Source organism: Stegostoma tigrinum, unplaced genomic scaffold (assembly GCF_030684315.1).
Source record: "Stegostoma tigrinum isolate sSteTig4 unplaced genomic scaffold, sSteTig4.hap1 scaffold_162, whole genome shotgun sequence".
NCBI lineage: Eukaryota > Metazoa > Chordata > Chondrichthyes > Orectolobiformes > Stegostomatidae > Stegostoma > Stegostoma tigrinum.
The window spans coordinates 392,500-413,994 of record NW_026728103.1 but is presented as its reverse complement, the minus strand read 5'-3'; the positions used below and the strand labels follow the sequence as shown (position 1 = coordinate 413,994).

General features: G+C 42.4%; 1 long non-coding RNA gene across 2 annotated transcripts; it reads left to right on the top strand.

Annotated features, from left to right (window-relative positions):
• The first annotated feature begins 14,954 nt into the window (after positions 1–14,954).
• On the top strand, positions 14,955–20,836 carry LOC132207805 (uncharacterized). 2 transcript variants are annotated; one of them, XR_009443849.1, is made up of 3 exons: positions 15,021–15,148; positions 15,510–15,619; positions 18,639–20,836. It is a non-coding gene; the product is annotated as an uncharacterized LOC132207805 (long non-coding RNA). The 2 variants fall into 2 exon arrangements; XR_009443850.1 differs by lacking the exon at positions 15,510–15,619 and having other exon boundaries at positions 14,955–15,148.
• The last annotated feature ends 659 nt before the right edge of the window (positions 20,837–21,495 follow it).

Genomic DNA, 21,495 nt, shown 5'->3' with positions numbered 1-21,495 from the left:
AGTTTCAAAATCTCCCCTTCCCCTACTGCATCCCTAAACCAGCCCAGTTCGTCCCCTCCCCCCACTGCACCACACAACCAGCCCATCTCTTCCCCCCCACCCACTGCATCCCAAAACCAGTCCAACCTGTCTCTGCCTCCCTAACCGGTTCTTCCTCTCACCCATCCCTTCCTCCCACCCAAAGCCGCACCCCCATCTACCTACTAACCTCATCCCACCTCCTTGACCTGTCCGTCTTCCCTGGACTGACCTATCCCCTCCCTACCTCCCCACCTATACTCTCTCCACCTATCTTCTTTACTCTCCATCTTCGGTCCGCCTCCCCCTCTTTCCCTATTTATTCCAGTTTCCTCTCCCCATCCCCCTCTCTGATGAAGGGTCTAGGCCCGAAACGTCAGCTCTTGTGCTCCTGAGATGCTGCTTGGCCTGCTGTGTTCATCCAGCCTCACATTTTCTTATCTTATTATTGTGGAGTGTATGCTTCTTGTTTCCCGTTTTCCCTGTTGTAGCTCAGCTTCAGGAGTGAGGGTAACAAAGTGTGGAGATGGACGAACACCTCAAGCCGCACCTCCATTTCCCATCTACTAACCTCATCCCGCCTCCTTGACCTGTTCGTCCTCTCCAGACTGATCTCTCCCCTCCCCCCCTCCACTCTCCCCTCCCCCTATCTTCTCCCCATCCCGCTCTGTGATGAGGGGTCTAGGCCCAAAATGTCAGCTTTTGTGTTCCTAAGATGCTGCTTGACCTACTGTGTTCATCCAGCTTCACACTTTGTTATCTTGGATTCTCCAGCATCTGCAGTTCCCATTATCTCTGTTCAGGAGTGACGGTTCATTGTGAGGTGGGGATGAAATGTGTCTCAGCTGCTCTCGTCCATGGTTCACAGCTCCTAGACTCGGAACATTGCAGACAGTTAGAACAACGGGAATGCTGAAAACGGGCTGTCAAGATTAAGTTTCCAGTTTGAAATTTATTGTGGCCGTGATGGTCTGAGAATGTAAAGCCTTTGAGTGATAATCCTGTTCCTCTCAGTGTAAGCCAATAAAAGCAACGATTTGCATTATTTTGGAAAGTTTCAGATATTTATCAAGCTAAAATGTTTCAAGCATTGAATAAAAAGGTTTATTTTACATTGTCTATCTTAAAGAAGTTTAAAGACATTTAAGGAGGGAATTCCAGAGCTTGTACTCTCCACAGCTGAAAATGGTGAATGTTGTGTTAGAATGGGGTTTCGGACAATGTTTGTAGCAAGTGTACTTGAAGGGATTGCCAGGAACTCATTGGGCCTTAAGGCCGGAGGAGTTTAGAGAAACTGTAACAGACGCCACAGCTGTACAGGAGGTGTCCGCTGCCTGAAACAATGTGATGGATACTGTTCGGAGGACAGGTCAGTCAAACCGAAACTTTAGCCATGATTTCTCTCTACAGATGTTGTCAGACCTGCTGAGGTTTTCCAGCAAATTCTGTTTTTGTGTTAATAACAGGTACTGCATCATGCCCTTACAAATTGTCACTGATTTCTGGCAAAGAGGTCTTGGTCTGATCGGTACTTACTGGTGTTCCAGAAGAGGGTGTTGACCTCCACACAACGTTGTAGACTGGCACAATCAAAGTCTAGGACTTCATGATGAGGACTCAATAAAGCTTGGGGGGAACTGCTGCCAAGGTGCAGTGGGCAACAGCCACTGTACAGGGCTACCTGCTAAAGTTAAATGGGTGTCCATTCAGGTAGTGGACCCTCCTGGTGCCTGGAATGCATGTAAATACAGGTTGGGTGAAGTAAATAATGCCTTTGGTTTGTTTGGATACAGACATAGAGTTGTGCTGCATGGACACACACCCTTCAATCAACCCATCCATGCCAATCAGATATCCTAAATTAAACTACCCCCATTTGGCCCACAACAAAACCCTTACTCCTTATGTACCCATCCAGATGCCTTTGAATGTACTTGCCGCAGCTTCTACCATGTCCCATGCTATCTCATTTCATACAAGCAGACCTTCTGCACGAAAAATTGCCCCATATGTACCTTTTATTTCTTTCCCCATCACCTTTAGCGGATACAGTCTTGTTTTGTACTACCTCACCCCATGGAAAAGACCTTGTTTATTTACCATATCCATAAGCCTCATGATTTTATAGACCTCGATAAGGTCACCCCTCAGTCTTTGATGCCTCTCTGACAAACATACCCCACCAACCAGGCTATTCAGTCTCTCCCTATAGCTTAAACCTAGCCACTGTGGCAACATCATTGCAATTTTTTTTTCCTCAACCCTTTCAATATCCTGCCTGTAGCAGGGAGAACAAAACTGCACACAGTATTCCAAAAGTGGACTAACCAATGTGCTGTGAAGCAACAACATGACCTTCCAAATTTTATACTCAAGGCAATGACTAATAACAGCAAGTGTAGCAAACACCTTCCTCACTATACTGCCCTTAGGTTCATCTGAAGCAATTTTCTCAGGCAATTGGTCTTCAAAATTACGAACCTCATCTTTAATGTCCAGTATGGACCAGCCACTTGTTAGTTTAATCCTGTATCATCATTAATTTCAGTTTTACTAGTGTTCCCTGATGCCAAGCAAATTCAAGTGAGTCCCATTTTGTGATATCACACCACAGCCTTGTGCCAAACATCAACATGATTCAAAGTTTGAGTTTCAGGTTAATTTCAGTGTGGCACCTTGGAATTCAAATTGCTTTTGTAAAGTTAATTGTAATTCAGAATTCACAATGTAAAAAGAATGTGAATAATATGATTGGTATCCAACAATCATAATTACTAAAAACTCACATTCCAATTTTTCACGCTATTTTATCAAATGTATTATCAGTTATGAAGATGCAACATGAATGTTGGAAATTTGTCAAATTCAGAGCCTGACTAAAGTCTGAGTCTTTACAAAAAGTGTATGCAGTCTGAAAATTAGATCAGTTTCTGGCTCAACCTTCACATAAATTGAAGTTGCATCATTCGAATGGGCTGTATATCCCACAGTCACTAGTTTAGTGAAAGTTTTAGTATCCTTTTGTTGGGTAATGTATGTTTGGTTGACGTGCTGCTGTGTAAATACATATTCACACACATACACACACACAAGACTTTTTTTAAGAATAAGGTATATTTTTGGAAAAGGAAAAGGTCTGCAGCAGAGTGGGGACATTGAGGTAACTGCTCCCCAAGGGAGGAGTGATGGAGGACACAGGGAATTCGGTTCTCTCTACAACCAAACCAACTGAGTGCAGTTTGGTTTCAGGAATTGGTGTTGAATGATCCGAGAGAAGTTACTTCAGTGCATATTGGTCTTGGTCAAAACTATTGCTGCTTTCCACCAGTGTTGAAGGGAGAGAATGTTGAATGTTGTCATTGGAGTTTGAATCACATAATTGATGCAGCACACAAGGAAACCATTTGACCATACTATCTGCACTAGCCTTCAGAATGAGAATATCTCACCGAATACCATTCTCCTGCCTTCTGCCTCTAAACCTGTACATTGTTCCTTTGCAGCTAATAGACTAATTCCCTTATTGAATCATTTGATTCATGGACAAAGATTATGGTCTGCTTTGTGCAGGATGGATTTGAGTTGCTTAGTATTTTTGAAGCTGCACTAATCCAGGCAAGTGGGGAGTATTCCATCACATTGCTGACACATGCCTTGTCGATGGTGGGCGGACTGTGAAGTCATTGTAAATTTCCTAGCCTCTGACCTATTGTAGTCACAAAGTTTATATGACTGGTTACGTTCAGTATGTGGCCAAAGAAAACTCCAAAATGTTGATCGTGCAGGATGCAATGATGAAAATTCCCTTGATTGTCATTGCAAGTTCCTTAGATTCATTCCTGTTGCAGATGACCATTGCCTGGCAATTGCCTGTAATCATTCCAAGACTGGATCTTGTCAAAGTCTTGCTCTACATGGATATAGACCATTTCAGTGATTGAGGCAAACTGAATAGCCTGGAATATTGTACAATCATCAGGGAATATCTCCATGTCTGACCATCTGAAAGAGGCAAACTCGTTGATAATGCAGCTGAAGGCGTGAGAGGCTGAAGACACCACCCTGAGGAATTCTTGCAGAGATGCCCTAGGGCTGAGATGATTGGACTCCAATAAGCACAATCATCCTTTTTTTTTGATCAGGAGTACTCCAACCAATGTAATATTTTCACACTCATTCAAATTTTGGTCCTGGATACGACACTCCATCCAATGCTTCCTTCATATCACAGGCAAACATTTCCCATTTTGCTCCCGGTCTGACAACAATTGTATGCAGTGAGTTGAAATGAAAGTTTGAACCCAGTCTGACAGTCAGAGTACTTGAATGGTCTCTTCCCATTGTGAAAGCTCTGGTGTATCAGCAGGTTGACTCACTGTGACTCCTTCCCTGCAGTCAAAGCACAGTTTCTGCTGTGACTATGTCAGTGAATTTCCAATTTCAGATGGGAACGCGAATCTCTTTCCACATACCTTATGCTTCCATGGTTTCTCTGAGTCAACAGTACATTTATGTTCTGATCGGCTTCCTGACCGGCTGAATTCTTGTCCAAACGTAGAACATGTGTATAGCTTCTCTCCAAAGTGAACAGTGATATTTCGTTAATGTTCAAAATCCAGGAATATTCAGGTTACTATGAATTGGTTGTCTGTCAGATTCTGATCTGCTGTTTGGATTGAGTTTCCCAACTGCACATCCAATCATGTATTCCTTACAATGCAGAAAGAGGTCATTTGGCCAATCACGTTTGCACCAACCCGTCGAGAGTCATCCGACTCAGATCTACCTCCTATCCCATTCACATAGCCCTACATTTCCCATGGTTAAACCACCTAACCTGTACACTCCTGGGATTAATATGCAATTTAGCATGGTCAATCCACTGGCCTGCACATTTTTGATCTGTGGGAAGAACCCACGCAGACACGGGGTGAGTGTGACAACCCACACGGTCAGCCAAGTCAGGAATCGAAGCCGGTTCCCTGGCCGTCTGAGGCAGCAAGGCAAAACATTGAAAAACCGTGCTGCCTTCCTCTAATATTGTCTGTAGCTTATTAATCTGAAATTTAATAAAAAACTAGAAAATAGAATGCAAGAGAGCACACAAAAGCAAAGGGCAGGTTGTGAAATGGAGCTGAATGAAACGATATTTGCGGGGCTGGTCGTCGTGAAATTTGTCGTGAAAGCGGCTGAATTGTCATTCAAATCACAGCTCGTTCACTCCCATTGGTTGGAGGACCAGCCGCTCCCGCGCGGCCATACAGTCCCGCCTCTCCTTCACTCCCATTGGTTGGGCTAATTGATTGATAACCTTCTCTGCAGATCCAGCCGCACGGTTTGCAATCGCTTTGAGCATGTGCTACCCACACAGGAAGCCGACTATTGTACTGAGAGCGGTTTCTGTGCCTTTTGGAATTGTGGGTTTTTCTGCAGCCATCAGCCAGTATGACTTGGTATTTGCATCTTAAGCTAGAAAATGGATCATTTTTCAGCATTATTCAGGTGAAGGTCTCTCTCCAACCAAAGGCATTTATGAAGCTGTTGGCCAATTATCAATAACAGAGCAAACGTTTTGCTGGAACAGAAAAAGAAATTGCCAGGGAAATACTGGAAGTGTGGCAGCATCAGAACAGAGAAAGAAGTTACAATTTCAAATTCAGTGGCTCTTTGTCAGAAATGAAATTGTTTCAGTTTATTACAGTAGCTGTTCTGCTCCAGCTCGTATTTTGATCAGAGCTTGATTTTTGACCCAGAATTCCACACGAGTCAGGATTCTGTTGATCTTCATCAGCACGATACAAACCCACTTAGATATTTCACATTTTGAAAAGCATTGTCCATCCATACTCACCCTTTCTCTGGTCAGCAGACTCGAAACGTTTACTCTGACCCTTCTTCACAGAGGCTGCCAAACCTGGTCAGCTTTTCCAGCAACTTGTTTTTGTTCCTGATTTATGGCATCTGCAGTTGTTTAGATTTTTGCGAAGGGTCACTGGACCTAAAATGTTAGCTCTGATTTCTTTTTCTTCTTCACAGATGCTGCCAGGCTTGCTGAACTATTCCAGCAACTTTTCTTTTTGTTCCTGATTTACAGCATCCACAGTTCCTCCAGTTTTTAAAAAAATTATTTTGCATTATATCTGTTCTCTATCTATCTTCTACCCTCCACACAGTTTCCATTTATGTTTACTGAGGATTTCCTATTAGTAGCAAAGATTGTGATCGAATCGGGGTGGTGGTTACATTCCAACGATATCGGAATCATCTTCCAACTGAGAAAGAGCTCGAAAATTAATCACAGTTTCTGAGGAGGCTAAAAATTATGGACAAATTAAATGATTTAGGCCATTTTTAGAATGAGAGAACTGGAAAACACTGCCGATGGTTTAAATCTGAAAGACTAATCGTGAATTTGAGTGACAATCAGCAAATCAAGACACAGTCTGATGCACCTCTCCCCCGACTCCAACAAGATCACCAGAGGAATGGGGAGGATTTTCTTTTATTAAACTGCGAGACAGGGACAACTGCAGGAGGTTGGAATCACTAGGAAGGGAGCAATGGGGAAAAAAAGCACATGATTGGTTCAGATAAAGAAGATCTCACAGTGAGGTATTGAGGTACTCACTTTGAACTATCCCACTCCTCGGCATGGCTGCATTGAGGATCTGGAAGCTGGGAGATGGAGGTTTGCTCTGAACTGGGCGGGAATTCGGGTGTGGGTGACAGGCCTGTGGGGATATTGAGCCTGGGATTTCGAATTGGTGAGCGTTTTTGAACTGTCTGGCCCTGTTTTGGTCGGGTTGATGGATTTCACTTGTCTGCAAATGTTAATTTATTTCGTTCCCCATTTTTCTTGCCGTTTCTCCCATTCCCACTTACAGGATGCAGACTTGAGGTCTCTAGCGAATGAGGGACTATGGCCTACCTCAGCGTTGATTTGGGTGTGCAGGAAGTATTTATTGGCAATGGCAGATCCTCCTCCCCAGAATGTCTGGCAGGGTAGAATCGAATCACTCTCCATCAGCAGGGAACTACACAGCCCGCAAAGTTTGGGGTTAGTTTCTTTGGAGCAGAGAGAAGTGAGAGGGGACATAATTGAGATGTGTGAAAGTGATGAGGGACATAGACAGAAGAGGCAGCACGAATAGCTCCCCTTGTTGGAGGCATCAATGACTGGGGGCATGAACTGAAGTAAAGGACTGAAAGTTTAGCAAAAATGGGAGACTTTTTTTCACCGAAGTGCAATGGGAATCTGGAACTCATTGCCTGCAAGTATGGTAGGTGCAGAAATCCTCAGTACACTTAAGAAGTATTCAGGTATATACTTGAAATGCCAAAGAATTGGCAGCGGGTCAGGTCCTGGAAAAGGGATTAGAGCAGTTAGCTGTTGGCGTTTTTACTGGGACAGACTCAATGGGTCGAAGGGTCCCTTTTGTGGCTCTGGATATGTGGACCATGAATCCAGCCACGTCTGTGGGAACAGAAACTGGGTGAATGTTCAGGCCAGTGAGCAAGGAGTGGAGGGTGACAGTGAACAAAAGGAATGAGTGGGTGAAGAGCAGGAATTATTGACTGACAAAAGGGTTCACGTTGCAAAATCAGAGGGGATGATGGTGCAGAAGTAAAGAGATAAAAGAAGTGTCCAGATGAAGGCCGTGACTAGGCCGTTAGCAACCCCGAATGCAAAGTAAAGACAATCAGTGAAAAAAACAGAAAGAAAAGGACCAGATGAAAACCATTTGGACTGAGGTGAGAAGATTTTCTTTTAACTCAGAAAATGCCGAGTGCGTGAAATTGTTTGCAACAGGACATGGCTGAGTCGAATACACTCACTGTTTTCCAGGAGGAGTTAGGTATAGTTCTGAAGGCCAAAGGAATCGAAGGATATGGGGTTCCTGACCTGGACAATCAGCCATAATCATACTGGTGAGCAGAACAGGCATGAAGGGACGAGTGGTCTGTACTTGCTGCTAGTTTTGAAGTTTCTATGACTACCACAGAAATGGAGAAGAGCGGCCAGAATAAGTAGGGGGGGGGGGAGCAACAGCATAATGTATAACTCACTGGGAATGGAGAAATGGGAACAATCCAGAGAATGAGGACAGAACAGTTGTTGTTGTTCTGTACCAGAAATGCCCAGACTGAGTCTGCACACCAAGGCCCATCAGGTATCTACAGTCTGTGTTTACAGGGCCATCGGGATGGTGAGGGAGGGTCAATTTGGGATAAGAAACAGGGCAGGAGATTATCCAACACCGATTCCCCCCCACTCCTCCGTCCCACCTAACTGGTTACAGAGGCTCATCTTGGTCTGACCCACTCCTGAACAGAACTGGGTCAAGCTTCAGGAAGTTGCCAGCTGATAAATGGCTCTCTCAGCTGGGCGGGGTTGAAGTGGGTCCAGGAACAGGTTTTGAGTGATATAAGAGTAGGCATCTTCCCTGCTCCTCTTCCTCCTCCTCTCATGGCTCTTTTACTGGACCTGTGTTGGTAAGCGTTTCTAAACTCTTTTCTCCCTGCATCCTTCTAAAGTACCTGTAGGTGGTCACTGTGAGTAATAGAATTTTAAACGGGTGATGTTTTATCAATGTTTCTTCTGCAGTTATTGTAACAAATCTTTAAAAATAAAAGAACTGCTAACTCCATTTTGCTCCACCAGTTCATTTTTTAAATAAAATTCCATTCTTGAATGTGGACAAGTTTAAGGAGCAAGAGACCAGGGAATATGGTCAATCACCAGGAGTCTGTTGAGCAGGTAAGAGCGGGCCACGTGAACGATGAGCATCCATATACATTCTTTTGAGAATTCTCACACCGTAATGATGAACGAACACTGATAGGTGTATAAGTTACCCAACAAAATTGACATTTATGTAGCAATCTCAGTACAACGAAATGCTCGCTGGAATTTCACAGACATATGATATCGCAGGATTTGCCACCAAGAGACATAAAGCTGATGATCAAGAACTTTGTTCCATGTATCAGCTTTTGAAGGGCAATTTTGAAAAGGAGGGAGAGTTGGAGATGTTTAAGGAGGCAACTACAGAACTTGAGACTGAAGCTCGAGGTTATTAATCGATGGAAAAGGACAATTTCAGATGCTGCCAGAACTACTGAGTATTTACAGCATTTTGTTTCTCCATTTGTTCTTAGTTCTGAGGAGTAAAGGGATCAAATTTTTGGGGAGAAAGCTCGTTGACTTCCGAATCTCCCACCTCTGTAGTTTTCTGTAAATACTGACTGATTTTTATGGTACTCATACAGTTTAAATTTTAATTTTTTCCCCAAGTCTTGGTTTCACAAATGGCCAGATTAATTTCTCTCAATTTCGCAACCCGTGTGTGTTCTTCTGTTTTCTCCTGTCTTTTTCTTTTCTGTTTGAAAGGTTGGTTTGCAATTTAAGATGCAGATGAAACCATATCCAGATCTGACAGTCTCTGTCTTTATCATAACCAAATTGTTAAAAGATTTTGAACACTGAAGGAAGAAACACCATTCATACTGGGGAGAAGCACACGTTTTCTCTCTGTGTGGAAGAGTCTGTGAAGATTCGTCTAAAATGTCAAAACACCAATGCAGCCACAGTGGAGAGAGTGTGGATTTTTTTTTCCACTCATCACAGCTGAAAGCTCACCAACTCAAATCGTGAATTTGAAGGCAGGCATCTGGAATTTGTTGTAAAATAATGGATGGGTCAAGTGTGCATGGCCTCATTAAGAGGTAAAGTGCTTTTCTTAGCTTAGGGATATATACAGAGAGAGAAAAAAATGTGTCTGCATGTAGCTGATGATGCACAGCCAGTTCTAAAACGGAAACGTGTATCAATTAACTGTGTGATAGGAAACCTTAGGCTTGTTTTGATGTTTTGGCAACGAGCTGGAATCAGCCAATTAGTTCGAACCAATGGGGAGTGCTGTCCATTTTAACCTTTGCATTACTGCTTCTGCAATCAGTCCTGATTTTTTTTTTGCATATGTTGTCATTGACGGTGAAGTGTGTTGTGAGGCACAGATCTAGTAGTTTCATGTTGGCTTCTTTATTGAGGTTGTCGGTCTCTGGGGTGCCTGCCTACTTTATCATCTTCTCTCCTGCTGTCCTTAATGATATTGAGGAATTCCTGGGATGAGTGAATGTGAGTGGGTAGCATTGCCCACAAAGTATTTCAATTTGTTGTAGTTCATTGGCAAGTCTATATGTTGGTGTGCCTGATAGTGGGACAATGGGTCTGAGAGGGACCCCTGGTTTGTGTACCTTGGGGTGTCCATAGAATCGGGATGTATTGGATCCCTCTGGCTTCAATTTTTTTTTGGTAGTATGCCTTGTTGATGTCTCCAAAGTTGTGTAATTCGTTCAGAGTAATTGCAATCCAGTTCCTGAACGGTGATGCAATTGTATTACTGTTTAAAGTGGACATGCACATATTATTGATGAAAGATACTAACTCATGCATGATAGAATCAACGTGTGGATAATTGAGAAACAAGGAAGTAAGAGTGTTATATGGAGCACCAAACTGTAGTGATGATGTTGAGATGGCTTTAAGCAGGAAATCAGAAATGCATGTGGTAAAACAATATCTATCGTTGTCAGAGATGTTACTCTTCACACATATGGTGAATAAAAATAGCCACAATACCATGGATGGGCAATTAGTATAGTGTGTACAGGATGGTTTTCTTGATGAATAGTTTGTGGAACCAACGAGTGAAAAGTACATTTAGATTGGGGTATTTAAAGAATGAGAAATGAATAATCGACAATGTCATCGTGAAAGACCATTTGGGGATGAATGACCATAAAATAACAGAATTCTTCATGAGGTTGGGTATAATGGATTGAGAAATGTTTCTCACATGATAGTGATACAACAATGGCAAACATTCAAAGAGTGAATCAGTGAACGACAAAAAAATGTCATTCCTGTATGCTGCAAGAGGACAAGGAAAAAGAACAGCCAAACCATGGCGTAAGTGGCAAGTTAAAGTCAATGTTAGATGCAAAAAAAGGCATTCAGATTGGCAAGCAAACAAATAGATCTCAGAATTGGGACCGGGCTAGAAGTTAGCAAAGGAAGACCAAGAGATTAAATAAAAAGGGGAAGTTGAGTATGAGAGTAAACTTGCAGGCATGTAACAACTGACTGGAAACATTCTGTGTGTATATAAAGGGGAAAGGATTGGTTGTAACTAATATAGGTCTATTCCAGTCAGAAACGGGGGAATTTATAATGGCACAAGAAATGATTTTAGACAAATTGATGGGATCAAAAGCTCATACATTCCCAGTTGACTGAAAGAAGGGGTCTTCAAAATAATGGATGCATTGCTGGCTCTCTTCCACAATTTCTTTGACACTTTGACAGTCCCTCCAGACTACAGGGTAGTTACTGTAATCATAAGATTTAAAAGGGAAGAGAAAAACCCTTTAATTATGGACCAGTGAGTTTGAGATAAATCTTATGGAAGATGCACAATTCCATTGCAAAGAATTTTGGAGCACAGTACGCAGAATACAATAACAGAAGCAAACAGTCTCCATAGATTTGCAAAAGGCAAATCATTCTTGACAAATCTGATGACTGCCTTTCAGGATGTCACAAGTGGAGTTGATCATGGTGACCCAGTAGATGTGTTTCTTAGGTTTTATGAAGACCTTTGAAGAAGCGATTAGAGATTAATGTGTACGGTTGAAATACAGGGGATTGGGGTGAGTGTAATGAGTTGGTTATGAAACTGGTCAGCACGTAGTCAACGTGGATTCAAAGTAAATGTGTCTTTTGCCCAATGGCAGACAGTAACTAGTGGGGTATAACAGGGGTCTGTTCTTGAACCCCAGCTGTTCACAATGTCAGACAGTAACTAGTGGGGTATAACAGGGGTCTGTTCTTGAACCCCAGCTGTTCACAATGTCAGACAGTAACTAGTGGGGTATAACAGGGGCCTGTTCTTGAACCCCAGCTGTTCACAATGTCAGACAGTAACTCGTGGGGTATAACAGGGATCTGTTCTTGAACCCCAGCTGTTCACAATGTGCGTTGCTGATTTAGATGAGGAAACTAAATATAATTTTTCAAACTTTTTAGATGGCACAAAGCTGGGTGCATGCATGTTGCAGTGTGATTTGGAGAAGCTTTGTAAGTGAAAATTAATATTGGTTACGTTATATTTGGATAAATGTAAGCTTATCCATCTTGTAGCAATAAAAAAAACAAGGCAGATTATCGTGTGAATGGCACATGGGAGTGTCAATGAGACCAGAGGATCCTTGCGCACCAGTTGCTGACAGTAAGTGCACAAGTGCAGCAGGCAGTAAGGAAACAAATTATCTGTTGGCCTTCACAGAGTGAGGATCCAAATAAAGGAACAAGAATGCTTTGCTGCAGTTACACAGGGCCTAAGTAAGTCCACACCTGTTATATTGTGTACAGTTTTGGCATGCCTATCTGAAAAAAAGTGTTCTTCCTTTCGACGGCGTTCAGCACGTGTTTACCAACTTGACTCCTGGGATGGTAGGAATAACGTATGAAGAGAGATTGAGTCAGTTAAAATTGTATTCAACGGAGTATAGAAGAATGAGGGGATCACATTGAAATCTCCAAATTCCAAACAGGACTGGACAAGTTAGATGCAGGAAGGATGTTCCAATGGTGGGGAATTACAGAACAAGGGGCTACAGTTTAAGGATATGGGGTAAATATTTTAGGACTGAGATGAGGAGAAACACCATCACCTGGAGAATGCCTGGAAGTGCATTCCTTTTTTCTCTCCCTTTCAAAATAAATTGATCTCCAGCTCTTGTTTTCACGGCCTCTTCCTGACACCACACTTGCTTAACAGGGACCCATTTAGGAAAAGCATCCCAAGCAGATAACAGACGTCTCATTTCATTCAGTCAAATGTCTCAGCTTTTACTTAAATTTTGATCTTTTGAGCTTACACCCGAATGTCTGTGAATAGCTTCAATATGACTATACATGTACATGTCAGCACTAGGAGCAGATATGTGCCATTTAGCCACTCTCGCCTGCTTGGTCATTAAATAAAATCATGTCTGAACTGAGTGTAGCTTCAACTCCACAAGCTATTTATCATAATAACCTTTTGACTCTCTTGTTGACCATCAATATATTTAGCATTAATATAAAAAAACTACTCCTTCATCTTAGATAGCAGCCCACCAATGTTTTTTTGTTAATTTGTTTGTGGGATGTGAATGTTGGTAGCTAGCCAGCATTTATTGCCCATCCCTCATTGTCCTTGAGGGAGTGGTGGTGAGCTGCCTTCTTGAACTGCAGCGGTCTTAGTTTTATAATTCGCCCCACTATGTTGTTTGGGAGGGAATTCCAGAATTTTGACACAGCAACTGTGAAAGAATTGTGATACATTTCCAAGTCAGGATACTGAGCGATCAGCAGGGGGAATGGTGGTCATTGGTTTTCCTGTGTATCAGCTGACCCAAAACCCATTGGTGTAACTGAAGGTTGGTGGTGGAGGGGGTGGATGTTTATGGGTGTAGTGCCAGTGATGTGGTTTGCATTGTCTTGGATGGTCTCAAGCTTCTTCAGTCTTAACGGAGTTACACCCATCCAGTGGGAAGTTATTCCATTTCACTTTTATGGAAGATGGACAGGCTTTGGGAAGTCAGCAGGTGAGTTACTCACAGCAGTATTTCATCGGTTTTGACCCACACTTGTATTCACTGTGTATATGTGGTAAGTCTAGTTGAGTTTCTGGTAAATGGGATCCACCTGCATGTTAACAGTGGGGCATTTAGTGACGGTAATGCCATTGAATGTCAAAGAAATGTGATTATATTTTGTCTTATTTGAGAATGTCATTGCTTGCCATTTATATGGAGCAAATGATACCTGTCACTTGTTAGCCCAAGCCACGATAGTGTCCAGTTCTTTGGACTTGTATTCCTTTACTGTGTCTCCGAAATCTTCTCTCCCCACAAGGCAAGCATCATTTCTGGACGCTCTTTCTCTTTGCAGAGAAAAGAAAAGTAACATCTTAAAACAAAGGATAGCCGTGCTGATTTGATTTGTTCTTGGAGCTGTCATCTAACTCCTGTGCTAAGCCTGACGGACAGATTAAACACGGAAGATGTTTCCACTAATGTGTGGACACAAAAAAAAGATACGAGTCACAAATGAATTGATTGTACAATTCAGAAATCAGTTCTTTGACTGAGTATAAAACAAGAAGATATTGGAAATATTCAGTCTCGATGATAAGTCCCTGGCTTGAGAAAAAGAGTTAATTTTCCCTTTCTGTGGACTGATGCAGAGAAGTCATGTAATATAAAGTGCATTTCTCTTTCAACTGTTGCTGAATATTTCGAGTTGATTGAGTCTGCTTTTGTTTATTCAAAGAGTGCTGAGACAATGAAACTCATTACAGGAAGTGATTGACATCTCAGTCTCTTCTGAAGCTCGTGTGTAACATTTCACGCTTGCCTGAACATCTTAAACTACTGACATATCAGCACAGTCACCGCACAGGAAGACTCTTCACACTTCAGTGTGAGAACGGATTTATTTAGTTTTCTACCTGACATCGTTCAGCTTTGAAATTTGTAATGATTTTATCACCAATAAATGAATTCTTCTTGCGGCGAAATTCAAATATTCTACACAGGAAAGGTGTATATTTTGTTCACTTTATCCGTTGAGTGTGTGTTCATATCTCTTTGTTCTGCTGTTTATTAGAACCAGGACAGACAGGGACCATGCACTTGTATCAATGGATTCCTGTATCTTTCGTCCTGGCATATTCCTTCATATCTTCGTTATATCAATATTGCTGCTCAATGGCAGCGTGTTTTTTTCCCAGCATTCTGGGCGGGAATGCATTTGCCCAGATGACAAAAGTGTGGAGCTGGATGAACACAGCAGGCCAAGAAGCATTTTAGGAGCACAAGAGCTGATGTTTCAGACCCACACAAGTTATCTCGGATTCACCAGCATCTGCAGTCCCCATTATCTCTGAATGTATACGCCCACTTGTGCGCGCGCAATCTGAAGCGTTTCAAACATGCGCAGTACCGGAGGCAAAGGAGAGCCGGAGGAATCGAATGAGGAGCAGGCGCGATAAGGATTTGAAAGGTGAAAATTAGAAATCAAGTGAGTGAGTATTCCACGAAGTGGGCGGAGAGGCTTTATAAAATCTGACAGTAGCTACCGTCACTGAATTGAAAAATACCGACCCCGGTTTTGTCACGAATAGACTGGAATTGCTGAATTCCTTTGTTAGCCGAGGCAGGGCTGGGCGCCGCGAATGTTTTCTGAGCCGTGTGAGCCCGCCATCTTTATCCGGGGCCAACTGGAAGCGGAGAGTGCGCATGTCCTTTACTTGTTGGGAACGGGGCGAGGGGAAGGGGAGCAGGATTTACGAACAGCAACTTCAAACCAAGAGAAATGCTTTTCTTTTTCTGTTCTGAATCTCTGTCCTGGATTGATCGTGATGGATTTTACACTCTTACAGATCACTGTCAGCAGAGGAATTTGGCAGACTTGAACCTCAGAAAGAGTGAAAGAGTAACTCGATTGATGAGGATCTGAATGTTATCAGCATCTGAATGTGGTAGCTTTCAGGTATGTATGTATGTGTGTGTGTGTGTGTGTGTGTGTGTGCGCCTGTGGGAAAAGATTTGAGATATCAGAAAATGAGATACACTATCTGTGGTTAGATTACAGTTGATTAGCTGTTTTTAGTTCTCGGACTTGCTGTCAGGAACGGTCTAACAACTATGGAGTGGATGTAGCACAGATTCACCTGATTGATAACTGAATCTGTAGGTTTAGAATACAAGAAGGCCCATATTAAAAAAAATCAAAAAGTGCAAACCATTTAGCCCATGCCAAATGTCTGGAGCAATCCAGTCAGTCCTATTCCCTTGTTTTATCCCTGCACCTTTGCATTTTTCTCTCAAATGCTGATTCAGTATTTTTTTGAAATCAATCAACATCAAATTTGCTTTGATGAATTAATCTATTTATTACTTTCAAATATCTGTGCATGTGAATCCCTCAGACTCTGCACACTCTTTAGTGTTGTGTTATTGCCTCTTCCTATCCCTTCTGCTAAAACACATCACTTCATTCTGTGAGAGGTATCCCTGGAAATTGATTAATAAGAAATATTTTTGATCAAAGTCTTGGGAATATGATTAGTGACTGTTAGCGGAGTTACAGAGAAACTATTTCCACTGAGTGGGGAATTGACGACGAGCAGTAACAGTCTGAACATGACATCAGTACCAGCATATTTCCAGGTCAAGTTTTCCAGATCTTTATAACTGTTTGATGGTTCAGGGACTGCAGAATTCCACATTCAATCTGGAAGATTGGAAAGTGTCAAATTGAAAGAAAGCTGTGCGTTCAAGTCGTGGGAGCTTCATTAGAATGGCGTAGTAGTCTATCAGGGCAAACTGGTACAAAGGATGATGTCACATGAGCTGGAGAGATAGCTACATCGAAGACAGGGTGTAGCAGTGGAAAGATACTTTTCAGAATGGAGGGTTTTGATTAGTGGTGTTCCACAGGAATCAGTGCTGGGACCTCTGCTGTTTCTGGTCTATATGAATAACTTGGAAGAACACGTGGCTGGTCTAATCAATAAGTTTGCGGACAACACAAAGGTTGGTACAGTTGCAGATAGTGAGAAGGATTGTCAGATGATACAGCAGAGTATAGATAAATTGGAGTTATGGGCAGAAAGATGACATGTAGTTTAATCTGGACAGATATGAGGGGATGTAATTTGGAAAGTCAGGTACAGGTTTAAATTATAGAGTAAATGGCAGAACTCTTAGGAACATTGATATGCAGAAGGATCTGGGTGTGCAGGTCCACAGGCTACTGAAAGTGATGGTGCAGGTAGATAATTTAGTATAAAAGGCCTTTGGGATGACTGCCTTCATTGGAAGGTGCAATGGCGATATGGACAGGCAAGTTATGCTGCTGCTTTGTAGAACTCTAGTTAGGCCACACTTAGAATATTGCATTCAGTTCTGGACACCACATGTGGATGTGGATGCTTTGGAGAGGGTATAGAATAGGTTTCCCAGGATGTTGCATGGTTATGGGGGAGTTTAGCATTGAAGAAAGGTTGGAAAGACTTGGTTTGTTTACACTGGGACGCAGCAGGTTGAGAGGGTGGCCTGAGAGAAGTTTATAAGATCGTGAATGGCATGGATAGAGCGGAATGTATGAGACTTTTTTCCCCCAGGGCAGAGGGATAAATTACTAGAGGACACAAGTTCAAGCTGCAGGGGGAATGTGTGAAAGAGATAAGCAACACAAGCTTTTCACACAAAGGTTGCTGAGTTCCTGAAATGTGTTGCCACAGGAGGCAATGGAAGCAGACGCAGCAGCAGCAGTCAAGAAGCACCTGGCTGAATACATGAACAGGAAGGGAAGAGAGGAATGTGGATCCTGTGAATCAAGGCATTTTTAGCATGGAGGGTTAGAATGTGCAGGCATAGGCTTGGAGTGCTGAAGGGCTGGTTCCTGTGCTATGTTGTTCTTTGTTCTCAACAGAGGATTTTGTCTGGGTTGGGAAGCTAAAATGAAAGTCATGGCGCAGCTTGCAAACGGAATGGATTTTTTTTCTGCAGAATAATAGCCCAATCTGTATTTTCTATTCACTATGTGGTACAGTCCCTGTCATAAGCAGTGAGGACAGTAATTAAAATGTGTAAGGTACAAATGATTCATCATTTATTTTCTTCTTGCAAAACCTTGAAAATAGCCTGAAGAAAGATGTTATTTGCAGAGTAGGTTATATGATACAGAAAATCATTGGCAAAGTATTACATTCTAACTGAACTAGAGGCTAAAATAAACTCTGACTGTCAGAGTCCCTATTTTTTCAGCAGGTTTAATTTTTAATAAAATGCATTCTGACATATTGAGCAAGTCAATAATCTTTTCCAGTCTGAATCTGCTGCTAAGAGTCCTGGAAGTGATGGTTTTCCCATGCACCACCTGATCTTGTGTTTCTGTCTGGTGAGTTTGGGAGGTTGTTAGAATTACTGGCAGATGAATTAGATTACCTACAGTGTGGAAACAGGTCCTTCGGTCCAACAAGTCCACACCGCCCCTTGAAGCATCCCACCCAGACCCAGACCCATCCCCCAATAACCCACACCCCCCTGAACACTATGGGCAGTTTAGCATGGCCAATCCACCGAGCCTGCACATCTTTGGACTGTGGGAGAAAACCCACACAGACAGAGGGAGAATGTGCAAACTCCACAGACAGTCGCCCAAGGCTGGAATCGAACCCAGGTCCCTGGTGCTGTGAGGCTGCAGTGCTAACCACCGATCCACTGTGCTGCCCATATGAAGCCCATCTCCATTAATGCTCTCCGTATTTCTCAGTTTTCCCACAAAGAACACCTTTATGCAGCCCCAGATTTGGCAGCCAGTTCCTTTCACTGACGCTTAATGCTGAACCAGTCCTATTGTTATAACAATCCAAGAGCTTTCATGGTCGCATTGTCCACTGTCTATCGCACAAATGATCAGATGTATTCAGTCCAGTTTTAAAGTTCTGCCTTTTTCTCTCTGGGCCACATTTCGTTCTTACTGTCTGTCATTCATTTTACAGGAAGTTGGAGCATTTGCAGTCAGTGAACTCAAATCTCGCTGCAGATTCTAACGAAATGTTGAATTCATCATGTCTTGAATATCATCAGGCTTTGATCATGGAAGCCAAAACCAGTGTTCGCACTGAGAAACCATGGAAATGTGAGGACTGTGAGAAGGAATTCAAATATCCATCTTCCCTGGAAAGTCATCAGTGTGGTCACACTGGAGAGAGACCGTTCACCAGCCCTGACTGTGGAAAGGGATTCATTTGATCATCCAGTCTGCTGACACACCAGCAAGTTCATATAAGAGAGAGGCAGTTCATCTCCTCTGAGTGTGCGAAAGGATTCACTCACTCATCCCATCTGCTGACTCACCGGCACGTTCACACTGGGGAGAGACCTTTAAAATATCCACACTCTAGGAATTGCGAGAAAAGTTCGAGAGAACTAATATCTCACATTAGTGAGAAACCATTCAGGTGCTCTCACTGTGCGACTCGGTTCAAGCGATCATCTACACTCCCAATACACCAGCACATTCACACTGGGGAGAGACCGTTCATCTATTCCATATGTAGGAAGTGTTTCATTCACTCATCTGACCTGGTGAAACACCAGAAAGTTCATTCTAATGAGCGACCTTTTTCAATGTTCAGACTGCAGGAAATGCTGTAAATGTTCTGGAGAACTGATGTCCCATCAACATGTTCACACTGTTGAGAGCCCAATAAGATACTCTCATGATGGGACTGGGTACAGATGAATATGTAACCTCGCTGTACACCAATGCATCCACACAGGGGAGATACCGTTCACTTGCTTCATGTGCAGGAAGAGATTCGTCAGATCATTGTACCTGCTGAAACACGAGCAAGTTCATTCTGACCAGAGAATGTGGGAAATGGTATAAAGATTCTGAACAACTAGCCTCCATGAACTTGCTCACATTATTGAAATAACTTTGAATGTTCAGATTGCAGAAAATGCTTTAAAAGTCCTCAACAATTGATGATCCATCAATGTGTTGACACAGGTGAGAGACCGTTCCAGTGCTTTCACTTTCAAACTGGGTTCAGGTGATCATTTCACCTCATTGTATGCCAGTGATGTTCAGACTGGAGGGAGGTCGTTCGCCTGCATTGAATGTGGGAAGGGATTCACTCAAACACCCGACAACGCCCCCTGCTGCCCCCCCAAAAAAAAACATGAGTGAATTCACAAATAACCACAGTGGTTGCATTTTGCTATTAATTATGTTCGGTAATGAACACATTTCATTGTTGTCTGTTTCTACTGATGTTAAATTGACTTTCCTGAAAATATAGGTTTTTATTTTCTGAGTAAAAGGCAAATAAATTAGCTTTGTATTTAACACAAAACTTACACTTTGTTTTCAAATGTCCCAAGCACAAGTTAGTTTCTTTTGGCCTTCTTAACGAGAGGATTCAGATACAGGAGCAGGAACGTCCTTCTGTGATTCCACAGGTCTCAGTGAGCCCATAGCTGGATTCTTGTGTGCAATTTTGGTCTCATTATTCTTGTGGAAGAATGCTTTGGCTGTGAAGGGAGTACAATGAAGGTTGACCAGAATGATTCCTGGGATGACAGGACTGACATGTGAAGAAAGACTGGATCAGTTAGGACTATATTCACTCGAGTTCAGAAGAGTGGTCTTTCATAGAAACAAAAGAATTCTGACAGGGCTACACAGGATAAACAGAGGAAGGCTGTTCTCAATAAACAGGGTGTCCAGAACCATGACTTTTAGGATATGGGCATACATGGGAGCATAAAGATGGGATCCTAGTGTCTCTTTAACCTGTCATCGACAAGCTATTTAGGACTGAGATAAGAAGAAATTTCCTCACCTCTGGAATTATCTGCCACAGAAAGCACCTGAAGCCAAAACATTGAATGTATTTAAGAAGGATTTGGATATAATCCTTGGGGTGAAAGGGATCAGAGTATGGAGAGAAAGCAGGAACAGATGGATGATCAGCCATGATCGTGTTAAATGTTGGAGCAGGTTTGAATGACCAAACGGCCGACCTCTATTTTCTTTGTCAATGGTTATTATTTTCCCAAATACTTTTTCTCTTCTGATCAATATTATGGTTCTTTCCTCCCCTTTTGTGCTGCTGAACTGCTTAATTTTTTTGTAATGTTGTAAGTGTTCCCTACTGTGAAGATTGATTAAAATTATTTGTTTAACTCCCCTGCTCTTTCCTGGCTCCTCATTATCACTGACAAATCTCATTCTCTAAGGGGCCGATGTTCACAGCTCTCTTCTCTTTTTATCTTTTGAAATACTTCATTGACCACAGTATGTTTTCTCCTGTTATGGTTATTTCCTCCCCTTTTTGCTGCTTGACTATATTTGTGGATTTTAAAGTTGCAAGAATGCCCTAATGTGAATATTGTTGAAAAGTATTTGTTTAACTCTCCTGCCCTTTCCTAGCTCCTCAATGTTACCCTTTACAAAGCTCATTTTATAAGGGGCCGATGCTCACAGTTCTGTCCTCTCTTTATTTATTGAAATAATTAATCAACCACAATACACATTGTTCCTCCATAATCATCTATAAGGCCTTGTGTGGTGGCATTGTGAGAGAGGCCGAGCCACAACAATGTACAACAGTTCAATAATGTCCAACTGTATGCAAAAAAGGCAAGTTTCATCAAAGCTTTTTGTCTTGCACATTTCGGTTCATTCACAATAAGCACCAATGGAAAGGGAGCAAACGTTTTATACTGTACTGACCTGGGCGAATAATAGACTCTGATTGGTCAAGGCATTGCAAAGGAAAATGCACCAGTTAGATGATGACCAAACTTTGTTTAAATTTCACGCAGACAGATTGACTCTGATTTTTC